The sequence below is a fragment of the Elephas maximus genome, chromosome 12 (assembly GCF_024166365.1).
Source record: "Elephas maximus indicus isolate mEleMax1 chromosome 12, mEleMax1 primary haplotype, whole genome shotgun sequence".
In the NCBI taxonomy this organism is placed as follows: domain Eukaryota; kingdom Metazoa; phylum Chordata; class Mammalia; order Proboscidea; family Elephantidae; genus Elephas; species Elephas maximus.
The window spans coordinates 92726071-92753020 of NC_064830.1; the positions used below are offsets into that span (position 1 = coordinate 92726071).

Sequence of the window (26950 nt, forward strand, 5' to 3'; positions counted from 1 at the left end):
TAGTTTTAGATTTACAGAAAAGCTTCAGATAGTACAGAGATTTCCATACACCCCACACACAGTTTCCCCTATTATTAACATCTTACATTAGTATGGTACATTTGTCACAATTAAGGAACCAGTGTTGATATATTACACCTCAATATAAAGAAAACAAAAATCCTCACAACTGGACCAATAAGCAACATCATGATAAGTGGAGAAAAGACTGAAGTCTTCAAGGATTTCATTTTACTTGGATCCACAATCAACATCCATGGAAGCAGCAGTCAAGAAATCAGATGATGCATTGCATTGGGCAAATCTGCAAAAGACCTCTTTCAAGTGTTAAAAAGCAAAGATGTCACCTTGAAGACTAAGGTGCACCTGACCCAAGCCAGGGTGTTTTCAATTGTCTCATACGCATGGGAAAGTTAGACAATGAATCAGGAAGACCGAAGAAGAATTGACACCTTTGAATTGTGGCATTGGTGAAGAATATTGAATAGACCATAGACTGCCAAAAGAACAAACAAATCTGCCTTGGGAGAAGTACAGCCAGAATATTCCTTAGAAGGGAGGCTGGAGAGACGTCTTCTCACATACTTTGGACATGTTATCAGGAGAGACTGGTCCCTGGAGAATGACATCATGCTTGGTAAAGTAGAGGATCAGCGGAAAAAAGGAAGACTCTCAACAAGGTGGACTGACACAATGGCTGCAACAATGGGCTCAAGCCTAACAAGGATTGTGAGGATGGCACAGGACTGGGCAGTGTTTCATTCTGTTGTATATAGGGTTGCGATGAGTTGGAACTAATTCGATGGCACCTAACAACATCAATGTATTATTAACATGCATACTTTATCCAGCTTTCCTCATTTTTACCTAATGTCCTTTTTCTGTTCCAGTATTCCATCTAGGATACCACATTACATTTACCATAGTTGTCATGTCTCTTCAGATTCCTCTTGGCTGTGACAGTTTCTCAGACTTTCCTTGTTTTGATGACTTTGACAGTTTCGAGGAGTACTGGTCAGGTATTTTGTAGACTGTCGCTTAGTTAGGATTTGTCTGATGTTTTTCTCATGTTTAGACTGGGGTCATGTTTTCCTGTGAGGAGGACCTGCGAGAAAGACACGGCAATCTGTTTCTGTAAAGATTTACAGGCTTGAAAACCCTATGGGGCTGTTCTACTCAGTCCTATAGGGTCACTATGAGTTGGAATTGACTCAACAGCAATGGCTTTGGTTTTCTGAGGGTTGGGAGGAGGACCACAGAGGTAAAGCGGCCATTATCATCACACTGTATCAAAGGTATATACTATTAACATACCCTATCATTGTGATGTTGACCTTGATCACCTGGTTGAGGTAGTTAGTGTTTGTTAGGTTTCTCCACTGTAAAGATACTTCTTCCCCCATACTGTACTCTTTGGAAGGAAGTCACTACGCACAACCCATATAATTTCTCCATTTACACTTACCTTAGACTCTGTTCTCCTCTTACAAATTCTGATTCATTAAAATAAATTTTACTGGGTCCATATTTTTTCAAACATTTCATTTTAATGTTGATTACACCAATGTGGATGAGGCATTGGTGATTCTGTAGCAGAAGGTTTGCCTTCCATGCGGGATACCTGGTTGGATTCCCGGCCAGTGGACCTCATGCACAAATATCACTCAGCTCTCCGTGGATGCTTGTATATTGCTGTGGTGCCAAACAGGTTTCAGTGAAGCTTCCAACAAAGACTAGAAAGAAAGAACTGGCGATCTATTTTCCAAAATCAGCCATTGAAAACCTTATGGCTCACAATGGTCTGATCCACAACTGATCATGTGGATAGTGAAGAGCTGGGCAGTATTTTGTTCCATTGTGCACAGGGTCGCTATGAGTCAGGGTCTAGCTCAATGGCTGCCACCGCCACCATCACCACAAATGTGAAACATTTAGACAGGAAAGAAACAAATAAAAAGGCATGATTCAAGAGACTAGTTCTCTTAGTACTTTCATACATTCAGAGTAATGTCCTTATGAGGACTTTAAATACTATAATAGCTATTTTAAAAGGAAAAAACCTCTAAAATCGTATGCAGCTATGAAGTCATTATTCTGAAAGTTTGTTTCAGGGAAATTTATCAGAAAAAATAGAAAGGGTCATTTCAGTTTTCTCTGGAAATCTTATTTTAAAAAGAGACTTGGATCTTACACATCATTTCCTCAAGGCTTTCCTAAATTCCAAGAAGGGAAGCACAATTGTTAATGTTATGTTTGTTTGTTTCTTTGGTCACAGCTAGAGTTACTTTTAGAATGGATGGAATAGCAGAATGGTTTGTGCTTAGTATAGACTCCAGAGTACACTGAGGCCCGTAAGATAATCAGTCTTCAGTACACATATGTCCATGTAATAGGGCTTAAAGCATATTACCCTCCTCTGTTACTAAAGACCATCATTTTTATGTTTTTGCATTTATGACATATTTATTAGGACTATAATTTATTTGATGTTGAGTTTCTGGATATGAGTACTTATTAAGAGGAAATAAGACTTTTTAACAAATGGTGCCAGGAATACATTGTAGGGAGAAAAAACTTCTTAAAATAAGGATATTATTATTAAGGAACCTTTATGCAATTCCTCATGCCATGGTTAACATACTATTTTGTGATTACGTTACATTATTTTCCTTTAATCCTTTTTCATCTTATCTAATTTCTTGGCCATGAAGACAACTTGACCACATTAACATCCTTCAAAGACACCTTTCAGTCTCTGGAAGAATGACTCTCATCAACTCCAATTTATCTGTCTTGTTTTCACCATAAGCATCTTGGGGGGGGGGGGGGAAAGAGTAACCCTATCATATTAAAATAAGATATAAAGTAAAATAATTAAAATAATTGGGTACCAAAGAAGGAAGAGACAAATAAATGAAATAGGATAGAGATCAAGAAAAAGACCCAAATCCAAATGGGAATTTAATATATGACAAAGGTCACATTTCAAAATAGTTAGGAAAAGATGGATTATTCACTAGATGGTGTTGAGACAACTGGCTAATCATGGTAGGAGGGGAAAAACTGGCTCTTTACTTCATTCCTTATACCATATTAAACTCCACTTGGATCTAACACTTAAACATAAAAAATAAAATCATAAAAGTACTTTTAAAGAATTAACATTTTCATAATACTGGAATGGGAAAGGGGCCTTAGGACAGACTGGTTAAGAGTTTGGCTGCTAACCAAGAGACTGGCAGTTCGAATCCACCAGCCGCTCCTTGGAAATTCTATGGGACAATTCTACTCCATCCGATAGGGTTGCTATGAGTCAGAATTGACTCGACGGCATGGGTTTGGTTTGGTTTGGGAATGGGGGAAGAATAAATATCACACAAAATTCAGAAGCAATAAATTAAAAATGTAGTAACCTCCATTCAGTAAAAAACAAACAAAAAATAGCCCCCCCAACTCAAAATGCAAATGACAAATTTGAAAGAATATCTGCAATATATTTGACACACAAAGACAGTATCTTCCATGACTACAGAGCTTCTGCAAATCAAGAAAGGGAAAGGCAAACAGAAAATAACATATAAGTAGCCAAGAAACATAGGAAAAGATGCCTAACCTCGTTCACAATTAAATGCAAATCAAAATTCCATTTTTAGACTGAAAAAATAAGTTATTGTTCAGAGGTAAGTAGTCCAAGGCCAACAGGGATCAGGCACCTTCCCTGTTTTTACCAGGCAGTCTTCTGCAGAGGCCCTTATTCACAGGTTCACCAGGACGGCTGCTGTACCTTCAGGCATCACCTCCAGGATCAGGCAGGAGGCAGGTCAAAAGGCCAAAAGTTTAGGCTCCAGAGTCTTTTCCCTTTAAGGAGTTTTCTTGGAAGCCCCATCCAGAGACTTCTGCTTATATCTCATTTGCCAGAGCTGTGCCACATGGCTGCATGGGAGTATGGGAAGGCATTTGTTGTTGTTGTTTTTTAAACTTGGCATTCAAGTATAACATATGTAAAGTACACAGATCATAGGTATACAGCCTGATGAATTTTCAAAGTCAACACACCCATCTGACCAGCACCCCAAACAAGAAGCAGAGCTTAGAGCAGAAACAGCCTCCCTGCAACACCCCACACACTCCCTCTGAGACACTAAAGGTGAGTATTTTTATTGAGTACATTGCCACTGCAAACAAAATAGAATTGATTAAGAAAGAAAAAGTAACCAGTAGTCTGCTACACCCATCATTTTATGTATTTGCCTCAAGGCACCCTTGACCCTTACAACTTCTAAAATCTTTCATTCTCAGTCCAAGAGAGTTTCTTGTCCCTCAAGAAGGAAAAGTCCATATCTGCATTTTCTGTAATTTAATATTGTGAGTCTGGGACCAAGAACCATGAGCTGATCCCAAAGCAGGAACTCTGTGCAACAGAAAACTCACAGGTGGACATAATGAGATGGTCTCCACGGGATGCTGACCAGGTCCCTGAGTTTGGAGGGGGCATCCTACAGAATACAAAGGCATGTATTTGTATTGTGAATACAAAGGCATCCTACAGAACCGTTAGGGACCCCACCCCATGAGTGTGATAAATATGGAGAAAATTTTCCCATTCCATCTACACGTCAACATTTTTTAAAAGATACGTGTGACCAAATCTTGGAACAGAATCCAGAATTTATTTAACATTATAGTATTCATATCAGAACATCTTCGTCATGAATATGGGCAGCTTTACTTGGGGCTCCTAACTTATTGAACACTACAGCACTCATCTTGGAGAGGACCCCTGGGGATGTGGGAGGCATCCGTCAGCATTCCAACATTACACAGCATCAGCTAATTCACATGCAATAGAAAGTTTACAAATGCAAGAAATGTGTGAGGGCTTTCAGGAAAGTAAAAGCCCATTCAACTTCAGAGAATTCACACTGGAGAAAAACCATATGCATGTAATGGATGTAAGATGCCTTTAGATAGTGCTCAGAGCTAATTAGGCATCTGGGATTTCATAGCAGAGAGGAGCTCTGTGAGTGTAATAGATGAGGAAGAACCTTTAATTGGAGTTCCATCCTTAGACAATGTGAGCTAATTCACTTGGGGCTTAAACTGGTCATATGTGACAAATACGGAAAGCTATTTAGGGGAAATGAGGAGCGAATCATTCATCCTGGAGAGAAGGTTATGAGTACAACCAATGTGGAACATCATTTGGGGTAGCTTAGCCCTTTCTCATCACTGGCGAATTCACAGGAAAGGAACATTCTTGTAAAGATTGTGGGAGAGCTTTTAGTCAGCAATCAAACTAATTCATACAGGAGAAAAGCCTTGATTAAGAAGAATGGGAAGAGCCTTCATTTCTTTCTTTCTTTTTTTTTAATTGGATTTCAGAGAATCCTTAGTGATAGACGGGGAAACTTTCTGGGGGGAATTTAGGGCTTATTAAGTATCACACTGAAGCATTAATCACATCAAAGTAGGGGTTTAAACTCTTTTGATTCTTCCACCTCAAAGCTTTCATTCCTTTCTGATTATCTCATAGGATTTTTGTCTCTAATGACTTACTTTCCTTACATTATCATCCTTAATGTAAGCTTAAATCCTCATTCTACTAGGTATTCAGTACATTTCTGATGAACGAGTGAAGTAACAAAATAGGCAAATATCAGAGTTGTACTGTTTTTTACTCCATAAAATATGTAGGTTGCATAGGACTGCATTGAGAGAGGCTAGGCTAAGTGGCAGAATCTAGTGGTTGCAAATTCCACTATTATTGCAAATTATTCATGGATGGGTCTAATAAATCTAATGAACTCTTATGGGCCATACCTCCATGCTGCTGAAAATTATTTTGGGATAGGAAATGGTTCAGTGACTTCTTTGAATATAATGGCATAATCTATATTTGTAGCCTATGTTAGGAGGATGCCAGTCAAACGAAATCAGTTTATCGTTGTTTTATATTAAAATAGAATTTTTAAGAGGAAGGGCTAGAGTTAGTGAGTTTAGCTTCTCATTTAACAAGAGAAGGAAGGAGTGGGCACATTTTCTGTGTTAAAGTGCTTGAGGAAAGTTGGGCCAGAAGAAAGCTTTCTCTAGGACTTCTCATCGGATCTTCACCCCCAGCTCTGCCCACCAAACTTAAACCCTCAACCCTAGATTATCATTCTAAGTCTTCCAAAGCATGTCCTTGTCTCCCACTACATTAACCATCCAATTGAGTTAGAAAGGATTCATATTGTGCACTTATGATTCCTGGCTTTGCTTAGAGAAGAAGAGGAAAAAAAAAAGAAAAAAAACGGAGAGGTGGGGAAGAGAAAATGAAGAGGATGGGGAGCACCTGTACACAGAGAATGGCAGTAGCGGGCCACAACTCAGGGCACCATATTCCTCAGAGAACCTAAAACATCAGTAAGGTTGGCTGGAGAGTAACCAAAAGGCCTAGTTTTTCACCAGTTTACTTCCAGCTGCCATAAACTTCTAGCTAGTACATAGAAAAAAACATAGAGCTCATAGAAATTCATCCGGCCTACTTCCCATTTGCCCATTCCAACTTGCTGCTCCTTCCTTGGCCTTCCCTGCTTTTCTTGCCCTTACTTAGGCTCCATGTGTTCGGTAGTAAAGCCCTCACTGAACTTGTTCTTCCTAAAATTCATCATTAAGACCCATTTTAGAAGACACATGCTCATACCTCTGCAATGTTCCTGAATATTTCTTTCTTTCCTCTCTGTGTCCTCTATAGGTCCAGGCTGGGACTAAGTGCTGGAATTGCTCTGTGGACTGTGACAAGTCCTGACTTTTTATTCCCTACCACATAAGCAGTATTTCCGTTGTCTAAACTTGGGTTTATTTTCCATTTGGAGTTATAGCAAGAGGCATGGGGCTCCAAGGAATTAATAATACAAAGGTTCAGAGCAGTGCTATATGGGTTAGAAATGCTTCAGGCTGCAAGTAACAGAAATCTGCTTCCAAAATGAAGACATTTAACTTATATATCAATAAGCCTGGTTCCAGGATAGGCACAGTGGCTCAACAATATCATCAAGAACTCAGGCTTTTTTGTCTGTCTGCTCTGCCATCTTCAGCATGTCGGGTTTTTTCCTTGGTCTTGTTGCCTCATTATCTCAAGATCTCTGCTTCAGCTCCAAGCATCACGTTCTTATATATTACTGTTCAAAGCAGGAAGAAGGGACAGGTTCTTTACCATCCCTATTTTAACTAAAAAACAAAATTCTTCCCAGGAGTTCCTTCAGCCAATTTCCCCTTAAGTTTCGTTGGCAGAACTGAGTCATACGCCCACTTTGAAGCCAGCTGACAGCAAAAGAAGTAATTAGCAAGCTTGCCGCAATGACACACATGGGCAAGGCTGGGCCTGGTGAGCCATGGGGCACTAAGGCAGCTCTAGGGCTCATTCCTCTCTCTGCCTCTCATGGGGTTCCAGCTCTCCTCTGGTCTTTCCTTCCTTTATTCTCTTGCCAAAAATGCTTATTTTTCCCTCCACTGTGAGTGGGTTTTCTTCATGTCACAGATTTCTTTATTTAAAAAAAAATTTCCAAGTGTCCTCTTCACGCCATTTTGGCTTACGAATTGGTCCATCCAGGTCCTACTTATCTTCACGGCATCTTGTAGCACACTGCCTATGTTGTCTGATTTCTTTGTTCAAATTTTCATAAAGTGGAATCTGATTGGCTTTCCTTATATTTTTGAGCCAGATGACTTCAAAAGTCATTGGCCAGCCTATATTGGATGTATGTGTGGTGTGGGGGAGGAGGGACAGCACAGGGCAGGGTCATGTGGTATGACACAGCCATTTGGGCAGCAGGGGCTGAACCAGGCAGTTCCCCCAGAAGGGTTATGGGTAGTACAGGTGAAGTGAAGTGGAGAAGGGCATGAATAAATGGGCTCTTGGAGCCCTGAGCAACAATGTAAGAAGATAAGGCTACTGTGTTGGAGACAGAGGCCACATGGAGCCATCAGACACATGAGTGAAAAAGCCATTTTGGACATTTCAGTTCCAGCAGATGCCACATAGAGAAGAGTCAAGGAGCTGACAGAACCAAGGCTCCTGATATATGGCCCCAGTTGAACCATCCCAGATATCTCCAGCCACTCCTGTTGAGGCCCCAGATATTGTGGAGCAGAAATAATCCCTGCTTTGTTCTGTCTGAATATCTGATTTACAGAATTGAGCACGTAATCACAGATTCTTGAGTTGGCCATGACTCAAGAATCTCTCCAACCTTTCACAGTAGAAATTCAATGACTGGTACTAGAAAGCACGACATCCCTCACGAACATGGCTTTAACGGGGATTCGACGTGTTCATTCCCTACCAGACTTGGTCTCTTAGAAACCATTTTGGGGCTCTGACAGGCCAAAGCAGGGATTGTTGAAGCAGGACTATTTCAAGACAGCCATATAACACAGAGAAAAAGTGGACCAGTTATTTTAGCAAATGAAATTTGAAATCCTGCAGTGTAAAAATGAGAATTTTTAAAAGCATGGGTAATGGGCAGACCTGGATTTGAATCCTTGCTCCTCTACTTACTTATTAGTTGCATGGCCTTGGGCAAGTTATCTAAGCTCTCAAAGTCTTATTTTTTTCATTTGTATCATGACAGAAACCTATCTATGTCATAGAGTTGTTGGGAGGACTAAATGAGATATTCCATGTGGAGCACTCAGCACAGTCAGCACTCAGTACATGTTAGTTACCAGTATTGCCAGAGTCTCTAATACACTAGGTGAGTGAGGCCCAGGAGGAAGAAGCAGCTTGCTAATGACCATCAAAAGAGGCTGGCTTTGTTCTGTATGGAGAACTCTTGGTATCCTCCACGGTGGGGAGTGAGCAACGGATTGGCAGATGGGAATCTTTACATATTATAAAACACTTTACAGCTTTCCTTTTAGACCTTGTTTTTTTGGGCAATTTAGTAGGGCTATCAGGTCATGAGTGACATGCTTTGGAATGGCCATCCTCAACTCCCCAGGAATGCCTAGCTTAGAGTTACCTATCCCTCCAGTCTTTTATTTCTCCAACAGCGTTCATTTGATCATCTTTTTCAATCCCCTCTAGCTGTTTCCATAATTTCTTATTCAATTTGGTCTTGGAATTATTATTAGAGTAGTGATTTGAGATGGTATTCTGGAGACTCCCTATACATGATGTTCCAGCTGTAACATTCCAAGATTGGGACATCTAAACCCAGTAACCTGTGGCCACGGAGAGCTGGATGAGCACATAAGCCTCTGGTAAGCAGACAGAGGTGGCTGGCAAGAGCTCTTTCTTTCCTCCTTCTTTCCCCTCTCCTTCCCTCCCTCCCTTCCTTCCTTCCTTTTTTTTTTGTTAATGCTCAATGACTGGATGATATCATCGTCAAGTTAAAGGGTTAGCTGTTTAGAAGACCTGGCTTCCTGGGAAATACTGTTTTTGTGGGCAGTACCAAAACCAAGGACTAGTTCTTTCTATCCCCCAAGAATGCTTTTAACTTATTAGCTTTTGAAGAAAGTTAAAAAAGAACTCCAAGGCTATATAAAACCCTGCATTCATGCATAAAATTTGCCCCCTTTCTTTGCAGGGGAAAGCTATTTCACAACTAACAAGAGGTAAGCAGCTTTTCTGTACGTTGTGCTTGGGACCTAGAACTTATCCATATACCAGTGGGATGATGTACTCATGTGGGGTTAGGGAAGTGGAGATGGGACACATCCGTTCTCCTCTTCACCTCCATGAACTCCTTGGTTACCTGGTAACTACAGGGGTAATCACTTATTCAGTAGATACTGGGTGAATACCTACTATGTGCCAGATGCTAAGCAAGGCATTGTGAATAAAGCGATGCCTAAGACAGTTTTTTAAGACAGAGGACTTGCCTTCAAAGAGCTCCAAGTTTATATTAAGGGTGGTCTTTTTTTGTTTTTGAGCCGGTCATACTTAACCAAGACGCTGAATGTACAGCTCTGCAACAATGCTGGTTTCCTGCTCCTTCCCTCCCCTCTACCCAAGGTGACTCCCAGGACCTAGCACAAGGCAAGGCAACCATCTACACCTTTCAGACAGAGCAGAGGCTATGGGATGAAGCACCTGTCACCTTCTGGATTATCAGGGCTTATCTGGTTGGCCTGACTGGCAGCCAGGAGAAGGGGTGTTGGTAAGGAGAAGATCACCTTCCTCCCTGTGTGACCTTGGTTGAAGAGAACGACTAACAACCATCACCGAGAAGCAGGACCTGTCTTCAGTCAAGGGTAGGCATGTCGTCATCTACGACTGCCTGGAACCACAAATCCATCTGCTTAGACTGCAGCATTCCCAGACGTCTCCATCAGCCACTCTGCACATTTCTCCCGAGTCTCATGGTGTTCAAAGGTGCTGTGGAGAATTCAAAGGACAAGACATGCTTTAAATCTGTTGGAGAAGAAACAGGCATGTGAACAAACAATGGACTAGAGCATTAAATGAGTGCTAAACAGGTTTTATAGGCAGTTTATTCTCACAGAAGTGCAGAGAAGCTGTCTCATGGCCGGCAGACACAGTTCCAGGAAGGTTTCAGGAAGAGTGGGCTTTGGGCCAGGTTTAAAGGATGGGCCAAACTCAGAGTGGTGAGGAGGGGGAGGGTACCCTGGAGGTACTGCAACACGAGCAGTGGCCTTGGGTGCTCAAAATATAATTTGCCCAGCATTCCCTCTGAATTCAAGGGGTCAGCTGGTGCTCTTTCTTTCTCTCCGCTGTAATCATAAGAGGAAATAGCCTGAGGGCTGTTTGTGCTAAAAGCCACAGAGGTTTATTTCTAAGAAATGGAAGCTTATGACATTCCCATTTCCTATGGTCTCATCACAGTGTGAGGCCAGGGCAGAGGACATGCTGACACAAAAGTTCAGCCTTCCTGAGCTGCCAAAGTAGAACACGGGGGCCATGCTGGGATGCCGAATGCTCCTCAGAGGCTTGGATTTGGAAGAGCTTTGATGCTGACAAAAATACTGCTTGGGGGAAACACAGACTCTAAGCCCAAGCCTCTTTTCACTGACATAATATGCATAGCCAAACATCTGGACAGAATTCGCACAGCAGGGGAGGACTTTGAATATTATGAATAAGGAAAATTTTCATTCATCTCATCCATCAGTCACACTGGTGAAATTCCCTGTGAATGGCACAAATGTAGGCAAATCCTCAGATGGAGATTGGGGCAGTTATCAGAGACGAGAAAATCACAGCGGAGGAATACAGTACAAAATAAAGTAGAACCTACTGTCGGAGTTCAACCTTCAGAAGTACTGCACAGGAGTATGAATGGAATGACGCTCCAAGAAAGCACCAACCTCACCCAACATCTGAGCCATTCCGAAGCTAAATCTTTCTAATGTAATGAGCGGGGGTGGAGATCACTTGAGGAGAAATCAGCCCTTATTCATCATCAGAAGATTGGAGCGGAGAGGGAGTCCAGGCTCATTATGGATGAAGGAAGACCTTTGGAGGGCTCACAGCTGATACAACACTGGAGACCATGGGGTAGGGGCCAAGGATGCCTGGTGAAGGGGCCTAGAGCACACTTGACATAAAACGTTCCCATGAGAGAAACATACTATTTGTTATGGATTGAATTGCGTCCCCCTAAAATGTATGCCAATTTGCCTAGGCCGTGATTCCCAGTATTGAGTTGTTGCCCACCATTTTGTGATCTGATGTGATTATCCTATGTGCTGTGCCTCTTAGCCTTTATGATGTTAATAAGGCAGGATTAGAGGCAGTTATGTTAATGAGGCAGGACTCAATCAACAAGATTAGGTTGTGTCTTAAGCCAATCTCTTTTGATACAGAAGAGAGAGAGAGCAGAGAGACGGGGTCCTCACACCACCAAGAAAGATGCACTGGGAGCATGGTACGTCCTTAGGACCCAGGATCCCCGTGCTGAGAAGCTCCTTGACTGGGGAAGATTGATGATAAGGACCTTCCCAAAGCCAACAGAGAGAGAAAGCCTTCCCCTGAAGCTGGTTCCCTGAATTTGGACTTCTAGCCTCCTAAACTGTGAGAGAATAAAATTCTGTTTGTTAAAGCCATCCACTTGTAGTATTTCTGTTATAGCAGCACTAGAACAACTAAGACACTGTGAAAGGGCTGAATTTAGAACATGAGTTGTTGGAACTTGCACTTTTTTAGACTTGAAAGCACCAGGAAGAGAGAGAAAGATCATGGCTGTAAGAAATGAGACACCTCCCTGGAGGAAGGACTTGCAGATGACACACACATGCAGATGCCATCCCCTGGGGGCCACACGCAGGTCCACCTAATGCTGTGCAGAAGAGAATTCAGGCTCCATAGCTCTTGGCAGTTTACTTTTCTCATGGGGCTACAATTTTTCTTTCATCCTTCATCCTCTTTCCTCTTCATTTCTCAGGAAAGTCCAGCATCACTTCTGTTCCCTGCCTTGTGATGGTGGGCTGACGCCTCTGTCTGTCTTCTCAGGAACCTGTGGGCTTATCTCTTATGTTCAACCTGTTACTAGTTTTGTTCTTAACTTCCAGTGAGCAAGTGACCACCTGCCCACCAATAGGCTGATGACTGCCATTACATGTTTGGACAACTGGCAAACACGCCCCATGGGATACTGCTGTGGCTTTCCTTCATCCACTCGTTTAGCAAGTATCTTTTGAGTAAATGTCTACTGCACTCTGTACCTGACACTATTATTAGTGCTGGGATATAGGACAGGGAATAAGGAGGTGTCAGAAATAAGCAGCTTGGGCAACCATAGGGAACAGAAGGAGGGAGCAAGGAAACAGGAGCACCCTGGAGATTCTGGGGTTGTCTGTGTCCCAAGATTTCAGATGAGAGCTTAGGGAAGTAACACTGGGGAGGAAGAGAAGAAAGGAAAAGAACTGATTTAATGATTCGTACCATGTATCTTTTTGGTTTTTGACCATGTATCAGGAAACCCTGGTGGCATAGTGGTTAAGTGCTATGGCTGCTAACCAAAGGGTTGGCAGTTCAAATCCGCCAGGTGCTCCTTGGAAACTCTATGGGGCAGTTCTGCTCTGTCCTATAGGGTCGCTATGAGTCAGAATCGACTCGACGGCACTGGGTTTGGTTTTGGCTTTCACCATATATCAGGCTAGCATATGATGTCTCACAGCAACTGTGCAAGCTTGATATCATTATCTCCACTTTGGAAATACAGAAAATAAGGTATGCACAGCTAGTAAGTGACAGAGCCAGTATTTGAAGCTAGGTCCTCCTAACTCCAAATCCCATTGTCTTCCCACCACCAGGGAGGAAACTGGTCTTTTATTGACACCATTTCCTGGAGTACATTTGAGATACATACTTAGGAGACCATGGAGGCACCTGGTGATCCAGAAGGGGACAGGGGATAGGAAGACCGAGAGAGAGAAATGGACCGGCTTTTGTAGACTTTGCCTCAGGGTTCAGGGAAAGGCACTCATTCATTCCTTCATTCACTCATACAGCCAGTAAGTGTTTATTGAGCCCTGTGGAGTGTGAGGCCCACTATTTAAGTGCTGGGGATACAACAGAGAACAAAACTGATGCTGACTCCACCTCATGGAACTCCCATTCTAGAAGGGAGGCAGATAACACAACATGGTAAGTGTTTTGACAAAGAAGTACTGGGTGACATGGAAGCACATTGGAGAATTATATAACCTGAACTTGGAATCTGTCAGAGACTTATTGGAAGAAGTAACATCTCAGGTGAGATCTGAAGGAACAAGCATCAGCCTGGTGAAATGCTGGGGGGAAGCGTTCCAGAGAAAAGCGTGCAGGAAGGTCTGCTGGTGAGGGAGCAGAGTGAATGAAGCTGGAAGATGTCCAGTGTTGTCAGGAAGTAGAGCATGTGGAGGGTGGCAGGGAAGGGGGCAGGGAAGAAGGGACCAGGCCAAATACGTTCTGACTGGATCCTAAGGACAACAGGAAACCACTGAAGAATTTTAAGTTGGGGAGAATGATCTGAGCAGCTTCGTAGTTTATCATTTCCCTCAGAAACCAAGGCTCCAGTAATGAAGGGGTATCCGTCCAACGATTCGTCACATTTGGGGCAGATGTGGTAAAAGAGTAAGCATGTCCAAGGTACAACAATTGGTTTTATTTGCTTGGAGAAACAGAGGGAGAAGGAGAGTCAGGAACAGGAGGAGGAAGCTGAATATGTGGCTAATTGCCTCCCATGAACAACTTCCCCCTTTTCCATGAGACCAGAAGAACTGGATGGTGCCTGGCTGCCACGACTGGACATTTTGATCAAAGATTCTATAGAAGGATCCTGATCAAAAGGGGGGAAATGCACAATAGAATTTCAAATTTTCACAGAATCCAGGCTTTCTGGAGCCATGGAGGCTGGATGAACCCTTGAAACTATTGTCCTCAGATAATCTTTAAATCTTAACCCCAAAATACCCCCTGTAGTCTCCTTTAAACCAAATAATACTTTAACTTAATAAAGATTGTCTGCCTTGAGCATTGTGCTCTCTCAAGATCTGTCTATGTGGGATCAAACTGACAAGAGCAACTTAAAAGATTAGGGGGCAGTGAGTTTACGTTAACGGGGGAGGAACAACTTGGAAAAGGAGGGTGAGAATGGTTGTACAACTTGAAGAATGTAATCAATGTCACTGAATTGTACATGTAGAAATGGCTGAATTGGCGTATGTTCTGCCATGTATATTCTCAACAACAAAAATAAATTAAATTAAAATAATGAGTAAGCATGTGAATTCTGTCTTTTTCCCCCTTGTGAGTCAAGAAGGTTTCCAAGAGGCGCAGTGAGCATAATGAACAATAAAGCTAGGTGTGACTATGGGGGGCTTCGATGGGAGTTGCTAGTCCTGGATCTGAGGAGAAAAACAGTCTTGTGGATCAAAGACAGAGGTACTGGGGCTGCTGTTTCTACAAAGATGACTTTGGGACGAACACTCATAAAGAAACATCCCCCTCTTGTGGCCTTTCTGGGTATTGCTACCTAAGATACGCAAAGGTGGGCTGTGTGTGTTCACCAACACAAGGTTAAGAGGACCTTCTCTTGGTTCTCATTCTGAAAACCAGATGAATTATATCAGGGGCTGCATGCTGCTTAGGGACCCAAGAGGGTTCCTCTCCTTTTTTCTAGAGAAGTCTGAATATATGAAGGAAAATGTATACGTATGCTTAGAAAAAAAAAAAATGCTAGAAAGACACACTCAAACGTTACCAGTGGTTGATTCTGGAATAAGTGACTAAATGTTTTTCATTTTATTTATATATATGTTTTCTGCTGTGGGCATACAATACTTTTCCTAATAAGAAGTAAATGTACTGATTTTTTTTTTTTTTAAGAACAGAACAGAAATGTATAGGACTAAGGGGGAGGACAAGTGGCTATCGTGAAAGCCGAGCGGCCCCTTCCAAACCTGGGGCAGCACCAACCTGGCTGGTAATAAAAGCCATGCATGGAGGCCTGTGTCTGGGGACCGTGCCTCCTGAAGGACCCTCTCCCTGTGGCACTTCTCGGGAGTCACGTGCTTCACGGCCCCCTTCAGCTCACACACGCCCCAGCAGCTGCTCCTGCCCCATGGCCTTGGCACCCCCTGCCCCTTGGTCTTTTTTTCATGAGCTCACCTTTCTCTCACTGAAGTAACACCCTCCTGACTTGGTCACACAAGTGGGCCTGGCTGGCAGGTTTGGTATGATCGGAAGTCCAGTTCTGGACTGAGTCTGAAAGCTGCTGAGGCAGAGCTAAAGCCGTGGAATTGGGGTGAGGGTGGGCTCTCCCTGGTGTTAGAAGGTCACTCTGATAGGGCAAAGGGGAGTGTAGATACGTAGCCACTCACATTAGCCTTACTGGTCTCACAATCCTGGCTCTGCTCTGGCAAGACCCCAAATGCATTCAGAATAGATTCCTTTACAGTGAAGCTAACTGAGGAAAACCCCAGGGACCCAGACTTGAAAAAAAATAAGTGGCTGAAATCACATCCTTTGCAGTGTCTGATGTGGAGGGTTGCAGAGAGGGTGTCCAAGTCCTGTGATGTACAAAAGATGGGATGGAGGGAGCAGTGACAAAGTGGCACTCATGAGCTGGGAGCAACACCAGAGCAAATTCCCCAGCCCCTTTCTCCCATCCTACCACCAGAGGTTGTGGAAAGGGAAGGTGAGATATCAGAGTCTTAATCAGGCTAGCATTAAAGTCAAGTTCTTGACAATGCATGCATCCAGAGTGAGTCAAGGACTTTATTCTTGGAGGTGGGTGACTGGAGTCCAGGACAGAGCTCCCCTGCCCCCAGCCTGAGCCTGCCTTTAGACATGGCCTTGGTAGGCTGGCCTCTGGCTGCTCTCAGTACCATAAGCTCCTCAAAGCCACTGCTGTCCTTTAGCTGGGGCCTCTTCTTCCTTCGAGGCTGTGGCGCCAGTGGAGGGCCATGGAAGAGGACACAGAAACAGTAACTTTGTAAAGTCCCTTTCGTTTCAGGCCTCCATCTCTGCCCTGACTCCTTCTTTTTAACATTGATTTTTTTTTTTCAAAATTATAAAACAAATTAACCACATTGTAAAATATCTGGAAAATCAAGAAACAAAATTATCCATAGCCTCCCAGCCCCTAACATAATCACTATAATACACGAAGTGTTTTCTTCCTATTTCAGAGTTTATTTTATATAGTTATACAGGAATCCCTGAGTGTGCAAATGGTTAACTTGCTTGGCTGCCAACTGAAAGGTTGGGGGTTCAAAGCCACCCAGGGGCACCTCAGAAGAAAGGTTTGGTGATCTACTTCCCAAAAAAAATCAGCCATTGAAAACCCTATGGAGCACAGTTCTAAACTACCCTGATACACATGGGATCGCCACGAGTCAGTGACTCCATGGCAACTGGCTTATAATCATAACGTATGCACAAGTTTTCACTTCATGATTTTTACCTAACATCAGGGCGTACTGCCTTCAAAAAGGTTGGGAATTTCTCTTCTCAGATTATTCTTCCCCTGACAAGAAGACCTAGAACTGCATGGTCCGACGTGTCAATTAGTAGCCACATGTAGCTGCTGAGTACTTGAAATGTGGCTGGTATGAATTGAGATATTCTATAAGTGTATAATGGAAACCCTGGTGGCGTAGTGGTTAAGTGCTACAGCTGCTAACCAAAAGGTCAGCAGTTCGAATCCACCAGGTGCTCCTTGGAAGCCCTATGGGACAGTTCTACTTTGTCCTATAGGGTTGCTGTGAGTCGGAATCGACTCAACAGCAATGGAGTTATAAGTGTATAATACACATCAGATTTCAAAGACTAAGTATAAAAAAAGTAAAATATCTCACTAATACTTCTGAAAAACTGATTACACATTAAAAAGATATTTTGGACAAAGTGGATTAAACGAAAATATGTTAAAATTAATTTTACTTAAGTTTTTTTTTTTTTTTCCAATATTGCTACTAGAAAATTTAAAGTTACAAATGTGGTTCAGATTATATTCCTTTTGGAGAGCACTGATCTAGACCCTGCTAATCAAAGTGTGGGCCACAGACCAGTGGCATCAACAGTACTTGGGAGAGCTTGTTGGAAATGCAGAATCTCAGGCCCCACCCAGACCAACTGAATCAGTCTGCACTTTTAATGAGATCCCCAGGTGATTCATACGTAAAGTCTGAGAGTGCTGAGTTAAAATATAGCACCCAATACAGCTACAAGAAAGGCAATAAAAACAATTCCCACCAGGTATGATAGTTTATGGTTTACAAAATAACTCGGCATTCGTTATTTCATTTGATCTTGAGGGGCATCTTCATATGAACTCAGAGCAGATGCTGTCATTGATGCATGGTCCTGGAACCTCTCTGGGTCTCTGATGTGTCATATATAAAATCTCTTTTTCTCATTATTACTGGAAAGATTGAATAAGCTACAATGAGCTTTAAACACATGATTTCTGTTTATAGACATGTGAACAAGAACTCATGCTAGCCCTCTGGACTGTAGTCAGAGGCCTCCCCACTACACCCACTGCTTCTGTGTCTAACCCATGTCAGTCCCTGTCAGCAAATAATCTTTAGGGGGTGAAAAGGGGAAATCACTAACTAGATAATAAACAAGTGTTAACTTTGGTGAAAGGAAAGACAACACACAATATGGGGGAAGTCAGCAGAGCTTGACCAAGGCAAAGTCATAAAAGCTTCTCAGACACGTTCAGACACCTTGAGGAACCAAGTTACTGGGGCTTAGGGGGCCATCTAGGTCAAGTGGCATAACATAGGTCATAAAGAAAATGTTCTACGTCCTACTTTGGTGAGTAGCATCTGGGGTCGTAAAAGCTTGAGAGCAGCCATCTAAAATACATCTATTGGTCCCACCCTGTTTAGAGCAAAGGAGAATGAAGAAAACCAAAGATACAAGGAAAATATCAGTCCAAAGGACTAACGGACCGCATGAAACATAGCTTCGAGCAGGCTGAGACCAGAAAAACTAAATGGTGCCCGGCTACCACCACCGGCCATTCTGACAGGGATCACAGAGTGGGAGAAAAATGTAGAACAAAATTCAAATTCACAAAAATAGACCAGACTTGGTGGTCTGACAGAGACTGGAGGAACCCCCGAGACTATGGCCCCTGTACACCCTGCTAACTCAGATCTGAAGCCATTCCCAAAGTTCACCTTTCAGCGAAAGATGAGACAGCCCTATAAAACAAAACATTACACAAGTGAAGAAGGTACTTCTTAGTTCAGTCAAGCATGTGAGACCATATGAGCCAACACCTGCCCAAAAGCAAAGATGAGGAGGCAGGAAAGGACAGGAAACCTGGATGAATGGACATGGGGAATCCGGGGTGTAAAGGAAAAGGGTGAGAGTGCTCACACATTGTGAGAATTGCAACCAATGTCACAAAACACTTAGTGTATAAATTTCTGAATGAGAAACTAATTTGCGCTGTAAACTTTCACCTAAAACACACACACACATGCACACACATACAAAAATTCTTTAAATTGCCTTGTGACACTGTCAGCTCTGCCACTCAGGTTTTCTGGGGTGTGAATCTTTTGTGGGCCTTGCCAGATCTCACATCGGTCTATCTTCAGGACTGGTGGACCTGAAGTGAGGGAGTTACACTTGAGCCTTTGGCTCAGGGTACTTAGAGTTACGCGGGATCCGATGGGGCAGGCTGTAGTGAACTCTTGAGTTTGACAAGCCACTGCTAAGCCTAAAGCACTCACTGCTCCCGGGGCACACACCTCCTCAGAAACAGCTTCACCTCATCTATAGGCCTTCATGGCTCCTTCACTGGTTCTAACCACGGTACTTGCCTATTCCTTCTGAGGTATAAACTGTTACTATCCCCTCTCACTCCCCTGCTAAGTAAGGCTGACCTGAAGCACCCTCTCCACTGGCCTAGTCATCAGTGGCCACTTAGTAGTGTTCTTCCCGAGGAATTTGTGAAATCTTTATGGTGTCTCCTGGCTTCTGAAACTCCTGATAAAATGGGTACAGTTGAGTCAAGGCTATGGGTAGTCTGGTATTTTCCAGGCAGGGTCCAAAGAAATCATTCCAGGAGCCAAACATGGCACCTCCACATGCCAACTTGCAAGGTCACTCCTGGTGTGGATTTTCTGATGGGTCATAAACCCGGACCTCGAAGGAAGGCCTTCTTACAATCCCTGGGCTCACAGGGCTTCTCTTCCTAGGTATGACTTCTCTAATGCCAGGCCATTTGCAGGCACTCCTGTCCTCCCTGCACTCGTAGGGCTTCTCTCTGCTGTGAAGCCTCTGATGTTTAGTGATGGCTGAGCTCTGACTGAAGGCCTTTCCACATGTTTACACTCAAGGAGTTTTTCTCTATGTGGAGTCTTGGGCTGAATGAGGTGAGGGCTCAGCAAAGCCCTTCCCACATTCGCTCATGACCCTCATAAGGTTTCTCTTCCAGCGTAGACTCTCCTCTGCTGAATGAGAGTTGGGTGTGGTCAGAAGCTCTGGTCACATGTATACATCTGTGGGGTCTTTTGCCTATATACCTGATTTGCAACAAGGGGCGTACCTGGCCTGCAGGTGTGGTCATTCTCATCCTGTTAACACCTTCTCTCCCCTGCTGGAAATTCTTCCCTTGAGAAGGGGAGCTGCTCGGCCCCTCCTCTGGGAGGTCCCCTGATGCTGCTCTAAGGTACCAGGACATTCAGAGGTGTCTCCTGGCTCTGCTGCTTGCAGAGCTTCCCTGGAAAGTCACTCGTGCCATCTTCTTCCAGAAAATTCCTGATCTCAGTGACCCCCTTGTTCTCAGCCCTGCTGTCACCATCTGAAGCATAAGTAGAAAATTCAAATAGTTTGTTTCCTGTATAAATAAGGCCACCTAAATAAAATCCATGCCTATCATAGGGGATTGATTAAATAAACTATGGTGTATCTACCCTGTGGCATGTAACACAATTAAAAATGAGACTGTAGAAGGCTATTTAAGAACCTAAAAAGACTTTTTTTTTTTTTTAAGCAGTTCATAAAACAGTATATATGATAGGTCTCTGGGTGGCTCAAATGGTTTTCTCTTGGCTACCAACAGAAAGGTTGGCAGTTTGAAGCCACCCACTGGTGCTGTGGAAGAAAGGCCTAGTGGTCCACTTCCATAAGACTACAGCCACTGGAAACCCGATGGAGTACAGTTCTACTATGAAACACACGGGGTCACCATGAGTCGGAATTGACTCGACGGCAACAGGTTTTTTTTTAAACCAGTATATATAGTGAGATTGAGTTACTTTCATTTTCTCTTTTGGGACATCTGTATTTTCTAAACGTTTTGTAATGGACATGTATTACATTTATAATAAGGAAAATTCCCCGAAGTTATTATTTTACAAATCTGGGGAGAGGATGGGGAAAGAGCAGGAGACTGAAGTGGTAGGTAGGATGACAAGAGGGCAAGTCTGAGAAGTTGGGTAAGAGTACCTTGAGCTCTCCTGGACACAGAGAAGGCTGTGGTTAGAAGGCAGCTAAGGAAGCTGCCTGAAGGGGCTGAGGTTTGTAATCTTGAAAGAAGAGAGTCTTGAGGATAGGGAGAGAGGTACGAGGAACAGCTTATGGGTAGTGTTGGAAGCTTCCAAGTGTTTTTCATGGCCAGCAGGAGGGCAGAAGCAGATAGTGGCAGAAACAATAAAAGGAAGGAGCTGAGGGAGAGGGAAGAAAGCTTGGTTTGAGTGTACGGTCCTATGTTAGCCAAAGAACTCATACGTATCATAAATCATAATTAAAAATAACTTTCATATCTTTAGCACTTTGGGGTTTCCAAAGTACTCTCTTATCCATTGTTGCTTGATGCTCACAGATGAGGAAACTGAGGCTCAGAGAGGTTGAAGGACTTGCCCAAGATGACACAGCTAGCATGTGGCAGAGCCAGAACCCGAGTCCAGTGTTCTTAGTTCCTACACTCATTCACTGCACTATGCTGTGAGCCGTCGCTCGTGAGTATGGACACTGAAGGTATATAAAGGCTTGTGGCCAAGAAGGATATGAAAACTACTTAACAACTGGTAGTGGCCAAATACTGACCAATTAGAACAGATACTGGCCTCAGCACTGGAGCAGGGTCCTGGAGGCCCCAGTGGGACAGACAAAAACGCTTAGCAGCTAGACCCTGCAAAGGTCCTGAGGGATCATGGGGAGTAGTTGGGATGGCCAAGCTAGCCAGCTGACCCTCACGGTACAGAGCAGTAGCTGTTTACCAACCAGTGCAGAAAAGTTTCAATACTTTAACAACTATCCACCCATTCTGGTGGGTACCAGCTGAATGTCATCCCTGCCTACGGCTTTTCCTACTTTTACATCATGTGAATTTCAACAGTGACAGGAGACGCTAGAATTGTCCAATGTGTCAACAATTATTTCAGCGTGGTATAACTTTTTGGCCAAACCACAGTGCAAAGGGAAGGAACTTGATGTTCTCCTGATGTACGTTTCCGTGGGCATGTCCAACTCTGTGAAGTCAACTTGCTGCTCATTCAAAAATCAGTGGGCACTGCTAATCTAAAACAGGAACCCCACCATGTTTTTATTTGGCTTAGCAATCAGTGTTTATAGTCCCATTATAAAGGAATGTACCAAGTTCTGAGAATTTACAGCAGACAAAAACAGTGATATAATGAATTCTCTCTGAAGGAGGAAAGAGAAGCATGTCCAGCTGTCCACTCTGCTCTGCTCCTCCCCATGGGTCGGGATGGACAGCCTCATCAAGTCTGTTCTCTGATTTCCAGTCCCCTTGTCTTTCCCTGGAGCAGGACCCTTCCATCTACCACACAAAGTGACTTGATCTCATAGGGCTTCCCTTCAAATGCTGAGTATAGGCTATATGAAAGAAAGAAGACATGATGCCATTGTCATTAAAGGTCTTTATGAACCACATCGTGGAGTGTAGTTTGGCTAAAAGCTATCTCCCTACAATTCGAAAATCCCGATGATGTGTAAAGCATAACGATTCAGGGAACGGATGACACTTGGTTGTGGCTGATGCACCTGTGGCTGATTGAGAAGACGGTTTTCATTTCCTCCAATGGCCTCTGCATCTCTCTGAGTTCTGGACCTATGGTCTTATGCTAGTCTGATGATCACAATTCGCTCTCGGAACAGATCCATAAGCCATGATGCTCTGTCCTGGTCTTCAACACAGGACAGAGGAATGATCTTCTCCTCAGGGGATCCTGCTTCTTACTACTATCTTGGAGGGGTTGGGGCTCCCAACATCCATATTTGAATTGGGCCTCAATTCACTGTAGCTGGTGATGTTTTAATTCTTGAGCTGGTCATGGAGGTGCTATCTCTGCCCAGAAAACTTCCTGTCCTGGAGACAATTAAGACAACTTGGAGTTCTTAAGGTAACAGAAGTGATTACTTATTTCTTTAAAAGAAAACTTCTCCTTAGTTTTTTTCCAGTGCATTTCTTTAAAAATTATTCTTTTCTGACTACATAGTAACATCTGGTCATTGCAAAAAATAACTAAACATTACTATGTATAAAAATGTAAAAGGGGAGAGCCCTTTATAATTCTATTTCCCAGAGACAATCTGAATTAAAATTTGATTCAAGTTTTAATAAAACACTTATACTTTTAAAAACTAAATAGCTTTATTTAGTAAAATGCAATGTGGATATAATGAATGATGACCATGTTTCCCGAATTCTCCCCTAAATTTCCAAATTTCAAATATTGTCTAGTTGTTCCCAAAAGTCATCAAAAATAGCCCAGAAATTCCACATGAACCAGAGACTACATCATCCTGAGACCAAAAGAACTAGACGGTGCCCGGCTACAACCGATGACTGCCCTGACAGGGAACACAACATAGAACCCCTGAGGGAGCAGGAGAGCAGTGGGATGCAGACCCCAAATTCTCATAAGGCCAGACTTAATGGTCTGACTGAAACTAGTAGGACCCCGGTGGTCACGGGCCCCAGACATTCTATTGGCCCAGGACAGGAACCATGCCCGAAGCCAACTCTTCAGACATGGATTGGACTGGACAATGGGTTGGAGAGGGATGCTGGTGAGGAGTGAGCTTCTTGGATCAAGTGGACGCTTGAGACTATATTGGCATCTCCTGCCTGGAAGGGAGATGAAAGGGTGGAGGGGGTTAGACTGGTGAAATGGACACAAAAAGAGAGAGTGGAGGGAGAGAGCGGGCTGTCTCATTAGGGGGATAGTAATTGGGAGTGTGTAGCAAGGTGTATATGGGTTTTTGTGTGAGAGACAGACTCGATTTGTAAACTTTCATTTAAAGCACAATAAAAATTATATATATATATAAAAAAAAATAGCCCAGAAATTCCAGTTTTTCTGAATTCAAAGTACTTCTCCCAGCTAGCTGGCAAAATCTGGACACACTACTAAAATCCTCTGTTAGACCATTTGTATTGCTTATCTATCGCTGTGTAACAAAGTATCCCAAAATGTGGCAGTTTAAAATAAGAAGCATTTATTATTTCACATAGTTTCTGAGGGTTGGAAATCTGGGAGTGGCTCAGCTGGGTGGTTCTAGCTCAGGGTTCCATCATGAGATGTCGGCTGTGAGGCTGAGAATCTTTCAGATTATGGATTTGTGTCTCCAGAGACAACAAGCTTGCTAACCACAGAACGTGGACAGGTAACAAACCACAGGGCCCCATGGTTATCCTCGCAGCAAGAAGCTGTGTAGTGGTGTACAGGGTCAAAGCCCTTATTTCTCTCTACAAGTTCCAAAGGCAATGGATAAGGAGCTCCAGGGAGAGGAGCTCAGCAAGAAACATGAAGCCTGAACTTCATTCTGTATTATGAAGGAACATGTCTTTTTTTTTTTCTTTTTCTTTGGTAGAGAATCATTTTTAAAATGAGTGGTTTAACTTTGGTGAGAGGTGTCTGGGGTCTTAAATGCTAGCAAGCAGCCACCTAAGATGCATAAATTGGTCTCAACCCATCTGGAGCAAAGGAGAATGGAAAACACCAAAGATAGAAGGTAAATATGAACCCAAGAGACAGAAAGGGCCACATAAACCAGGGACTTCATCAGTCCGAGACTGGAAGAACTAGATGGCGCCCAGCTACCACCGATCACTGCCCTGACAGGTAACATAACAGAAAATCCCTGATGGAGCAGGAGAACAGTGGGATGCAGATCTCCAATTTTCTTAAAAAGACCAGGCTTAATGTCTGACTGAGACTGGAGAGATCCTGACCGTCATGGTCCCTGGACTCTTTGATAGCCCAAGATTGGAACCATTCCGGAAACCAACTCTATAGACAGGGATTGGCCTGGACTATAAGACAGACAATGATGCCGGTGAGGAGTGAACTGTGTGGCTCAAGTAGACACATAACACTATGTGGGTTGACTCTTGTCTGCTGGTAAGATGAGAAGGAAGAGAGGGACAGGGGTTGGTTGAATGGACATGGGGAATACAGGGCAGAGAGGAGGAATGTGCTGTCTCATTGGGAGGAGAGCAGCTAGGAGTACACAGCAAGGTGTGTATAACTTTTTGTATGAGAGACTGACTTGATTTGTAAACTTTTACCTAAAGCACAATAAATAAATTTTTAAAAAATGAGTCATTTAAATAATAATTTAAATGAAGCATGCCTAGGTGAGAATGAGAATCAGAACTTCAGAGGAGAAAAAAAAAAAAAAAACCTGAGGAAACATCCGAAGTCTAATTAATGTTCCAAGGGCAGAATAGAAGGGCTAAGAGGGACAGACAGATGCAGTGTTTGGTCCAATTAGATGTGGCCTCGGTTTTCCTTGAAGGAACTAATCCTATTCTTACAAATTAGTTCTCTCTTCTCCTACCTGTTTTTCTGGTTCGTTGAGCTCCTTCTCCCACCCTCCAGCACAGATTCCACCTCCTCTCCACTGCCCAGGTGATGCTCCCAGCCCCAGCCTGGGGCTCTTTGGGCAGGACGGTCAGGAACTACGCCAGCACCAGCAGTTCCAGGATGGGCTCCTTGCTACACTTCTCCACCTCACCCACTGGGGGTAGAGCTCCACAGACATCTCAGAGCTTCACAGAGGCACACATCTCCTGGTCTCAGAACTATCTAAATTGCTGCCAGGCCAGCTCCCGACTCGTTGGATGATTCCTTTGCAGCAAGGTCTCTCTCCTCCACAAATGGTTCTCTTCCTCCACCTTCACCATCAGAATTCTGTCCTGCTTTTGTGTGATCTGGGGGAGGGGGAAATGACATAGCCCCTCTCATTGCTGTGGCCATTCTTGACTGGAAAAGTCCCCAAGGAGACTTACCTGTGCTGTGGGAGGGCTGAGCTTCAAAGAACTCCTTATAAGCTTCTTCTTTTTTTGAAGAAACATTCCTGAAACACATAAAATGCATTTTTATTTCATTAAAAAAACAAAAGACCAAAAAACTTGAGCTAAGCGAAAGAAGCCAGACACAAAAGATTACATATTGTATGATTCCACTTATGTGAGACATCCAGAATAGATAAATACACAGAGACAAAACGAAGGCTGGTGGTTTTGGGACTGGCGGGAGAAGGAGTGGGGAGAAAACGCTCAATGGATAAGTTTTACTTTGAAAGAAAAATAAATATTATTAGTGTTTTAGAATCTTGCCAAGTTCAACGACTCATCTTCTTTCATAGGCCTCACTGAAACGATCGTTTCAGAGTATTGAGTCAGATTCTGTTAGCAAGAGTTAATATATTTTTACTTTTCATTAACATAAAACAAGTGCACAGTTTGAGAAGTCAAATACTACTGTAAGGCTTATACAGGTAGTCCCTGACTTAGTACGGGGTTCTGTTCCTACGACTGTGTCATAAGTTGGTTCTGACGTAAGTCATATACCTCATGTGTATTTTTTTTAGTTTTTATTATTATTGCCTTTTATTATCATTACCTTTATAAATCCGAACTTTGTCTCTGGGGGTTGGAAACACTACATATAAACTTATAGGTATGATGACATCAGCAAATTACATATGGCAACACTGTATGTAGTACATACTACTAATGATAAATTGTACAAACACAAAACAAAAAACAGGCGGTTGTTAAGTGTGGCTCTTTGTAACTCAAATATTTTTAAGTCAGGGACTACCTGTAACGAAAAGTTTAGTTCTCCACTCCAGTTCTCCTACCCATTGAGTCTCCCTCTAAAATTCTTTTACCTGTTTCTTTTGGCATTTTCCATACGCTTACACTATGGACTTCCTAGAATGAAATAAGTATTTAGTGCTTTCACAACACACACACACAAACATAACCTCGAAGATGGAAATTTCAACCCCACTAAAATAGAATAATACAATGGCTTTGTTGTACCCATGACCCAGCTTCAATAACTATTGATTTTCTGCCATTTTGTTATCCATCTACCCACCACACTTCCATTGTTGAGTATTTTAAAGCAAATCTAATAAATAACTCAGTATGTATTTCTAGCATATAAGGATTAAAATTATGGTTTAAACTAAACATAAATAAGCTGAACATATGACAATACAGAGACTAGGGAT

At 42.9% G+C, this 26950-nt stretch overlaps 1 long non-coding RNA gene across 2 annotated transcripts in view; it reads right to left on the bottom strand.

Moving 5' to 3' along the window:
• Positions 1–3041: 3041 nt before the first annotated feature.
• LOC126087128 (uncharacterized) overlaps positions 3042–26950 on the bottom strand; it is a 28046-nt gene continuing 4137 nt past the window's right edge. The window contains exons 2-4 of one of the 2 annotated variants that reach the window (XR_007519651.1): positions 25716–25783; positions 10159–10360; positions 3042–4496 (exon numbers count right to left, since the gene is read on the bottom strand). This is a non-coding gene — a long non-coding RNA (uncharacterized LOC126087128). The other variant, XR_007519650.1, reaches the window with a different exon arrangement.